Raw genomic sequence first — 3662 nt, forward strand, 5'->3', positions numbered from 1 at the left:
ATTCATTTGAAATATGTCTTTCTTCTTATATAATGCCAAACTCCCACATCATATCCCCTATCCTGGGATACAATCAGGTGGACTGTTGCCCCCTGTTGAATTCCTGTGGAGCTGCAGGCATGCCAGCATCATCTGATGAGACATCTGTTGGGAGAAGCTGGAATGTCAACGCATCGCCAGTGATTTGAAAGTTCGCTCCTTTCTTTGGAGCAAGTAAATACTTTTTCTTAATTTTTAATCTGTTTAGAAATATTGTGCTTCCTTCAGTGGTCTATAACACAGGCCTAGAAGCACTCTGGTCTTTCTGATGAGCTCCAGTTGAAGACAGAAGGGGTGAAATTGGTTTTCACCAGGATTGCAAAACGGGCTGGTGGCAAGTCACCGGTCCCAGTTCCATTGTGCTTGATTTTCTTTTGGATGGAAGTCAAGGTGCAGTTCAGATGTTAGGGGGTGGGATGTGAGGTCTGCTCACAGGAGCGACCGTCGACACAGAACTCAACAAAATAGGGAAAAAACAAAAAATTCCGACGACCGCCATGACAAAAATCAGGAATGACATTCAGGACTGCGACCGTGGGACATTATACCTCCTTGCCCTCCTCAATCTCTCGACAGTGTTCAAGGGGAAAGGGTGGGGGGAGTAGGACTAGTGGATGGCTCTTGCATTCAGCGGACGCGGAATCGATGGGCCGAATGGCCTCCTTCCGTGCTGTAACCTTTCCAATGATTCTATATCGTTAAAGTTACTATTTTCCTCGGTTGCATCTCATCGTTGTCCAGCCCCGTGGGACTAAAATTTTACTGGGGCAGAAGTTGCTCAGAGTGGCGAGCCAACGAGACTCGTCGCTCCATAGAATTACACTCACCCAATAACTTACCGCGGTCTTTTCTTCGGGCACTTCCTCGCATTGGAAGCGGAGAAGAGCCCAGCGCCAGTTCAAGCGAAGCCAGGACCCTGGGAGAAGCGAGAGGAGCGATCCCTCCCCTCGATCGATCAGATCAGCATTTTTGCATCAGCACTCTCTGCAGGTCTGGAAGGTTAAAGCCAGGAAGTGAAAGGTACAACATTAAAACCATTGTAAAAACAGTTATAGGCAGCAAAAAAAGAGGGTAAGAACTAATTGAAGTAAAAATAAAATTTAATTTAAAAAAACATTTTTTAATGACCAGAAACTATTAAAATAAGGAGTAATGAGACTTCACATTTTTAAAAGTTAATTTTTAGTTGTTTGGCAGTTATTAAGACTTACTGCGCTGTTAAAACTTAGTTTAGACTTGGTATTTTTAAGTGTACCTGTTTTGTGGCGATATTTCCAGCTGGGCAGATGAGCATGTTTGCACTTTTTCAATGATTGTCCTGATTGCAGCGTGCGATATCCCTTTAATTCAAAACTGTCATATCGCTGGCGAACCAGAAGCAGAAAGTTCCGGTTTCCGCGTTTCATTGCGCGAGTGCGAACGCCAAAACTTGCTCCTCCATTTCACCACTGACATTTTTTAAAATTTCAAAATATACTTTATTTCATAGAATTTAAAGGTACACACAGTTCAAAGTAAATATCACAATTCCAAACTAGTACATTTCAAACCAAGAACACTACAGATCCTACACAAAGTGATCTCATATTACAATTCAAACACATAGCGGGTAAAAATTGGATAAGGGCCGTTTTTGGGCGCGGGTAGCGTGACGTGCTATTACCCCGCGCAGGCAGGACTCACCTGCAATCAGGGTTCCATTCTGGGCCTTGCACATGGAATCAATGCAATCTGCACTTTCCACCACCAGGGGGAGCTCAATCACTTAAAGGGAGGATGTTTCTTAGAAATCTCTTAAAGGTAGCTGGTACCTGTTATTTGCTGAAAATAACAGTCTACTGTCTGCACAGTGTCTGAACAGAGATCAGACATCGCACACGTAAAACACAGATGCTGGTCCCATCCCTATGTTTACACACTGATGAGTCATGTTAAAACATTGAATAAAGGTTGCGCACTACTAAATCCCACATCCTCCAATCTGCACGCCAGGCCTCATCAATCTGCCGATCTGAGTTGGTACCAGGCCTGCGAGAGTCCATGCACCAAGGTTCTCTGCTGATGAACTAGAGGCCTTGGTGCAAGAGGTGGACAGAAGGAGGGACATCGTATATCCGCAGGGGGGGCGGGACAAGAGGCCCTCAAGACATATATCCAAAGGGCAGTGGGAGGCAGCGGGGGATGAAGTCAATGCCAGGCGCACAGCATCATGAACATGGATGCAGTGCAGGAAGAAGTTCAATGCTTTGACGTGAGTGGTCAAGGTGAGTGAGGTCAACTGTCAAGTGGCATCTCCTACGCACCATGCACTACACCCCCATCACCCCCATACCAACAAACTCACTTTCCAACTAGATTCTTTCTCTCACCCTTACACAGGAGTCCCTGCCCCCGAGGAGACTGCAGTGGGGATGAGACAGTCAGCCATCTCCTTCTGGAATGTGCCTTTGCAAGGAAGGTCTGGAGAGAGATGCAGTGGTATCTATCCAGGTTCATCCCGAGCAGTTCTGTAACACAGGACTCTCTGCTCTACGGGCTGTTCCCGGGGACGCACACCGAGACAGACATCAACTGCTGCTGGAAGACCATCAACTCGGTGAAAGACGCCCTTTGGTCTGCCCGAAACTTGCTGGTCTTCCAGTGCAAGGAGCTGTCCTCGACCGAGTGTTGCAGACTTGCACATTCCAAGATCCAGGACTACGTGCTCAGGGACGCACTGAAGCTGGGTGCGGCCACCACAAAGACTGTGGGGAAAGGCTACCGTTTAGAGCCTTCCCGCCGTTGTATACCGAGGGGCTAGAACCTGAGTAAAACCCTCTCGGGCTGAATGTGTAACGACAAATATTGAATGATGTAATATAAATGTAATCTGTACCAAAGACTGCACGCTTGTAAGTGCCATGAGGCATCCTAGAGTGACATGGGCTGTATTTATCATGTATGATCAGTATTGTATTGTTTGAATTGTGATATTTGGATTGTACTGTATGTACCTTGCAGATTCTATGGATAAAGTATATTTTTGAAATTTAAAAAAGTGTAGTATCTTATCAGTTTAATATCTGATGCATCCCCTATCTGGAGACCAAATAATAAATTGATTTTTGGAACGGGGAGATGGAACAGGGGCTTGCTCCGTCCACTCCACGCATCGACCTGGTATTGCATGCTTCCAGGATCAGTGCAGCTCCCTTTGGGGAGATATTAAAAATGAAAAACAGATTCTTGGAGTATGCATTATTACTAAGAATGCTGATGCTTTCCCAGTAGTATTTTTTTTTCTCCTGGCTCGCTGAGTACCACTCCCTTTCTTCCTTTTCCCTGTTGCAGTTCGACGTTGGTCCACAAGATGTCAGTCTCGGGTCACTTGATAGCAAGCTGCGTACAAAGTCCTAACTCACAGCACTGTAATACTGGGTTGAGTGGACAAGAATCTTCTTCTGCCAGAATTTCTCCCAACGACAGGTGTCCACTCCTGCCTCTGCATTTCACAGGGGCAATCACTGGAGTCTGAATTTGTGCTGCTCGTGATTTTGTGGAGCTGTTGGACATTGGCGACACCGATGCTGATGCTGCGACACATCTTGTGTGATTGCTTTCATTGCTCCTCATCTTCGAGACCC

General features: G+C 46.0%; 1 pseudogene; it reads left to right on the forward strand.

The window, feature by feature from the left end:
* Positions 1–3055: 3055 nt before the first annotated feature.
* Positions 3056–3231, forward strand: LOC137305796 (U2 spliceosomal RNA; annotated as a pseudogene).
* The last annotated feature ends 431 nt before the right edge of the window (positions 3232–3662 follow it).

This window comes from Heptranchias perlo, chromosome 40 (assembly GCF_035084215.1).
Source record: "Heptranchias perlo isolate sHepPer1 chromosome 40, sHepPer1.hap1, whole genome shotgun sequence".
Lineage (NCBI taxonomy): Eukaryota > Metazoa > Chordata > Chondrichthyes > Hexanchiformes > Hexanchidae > Heptranchias > Heptranchias perlo.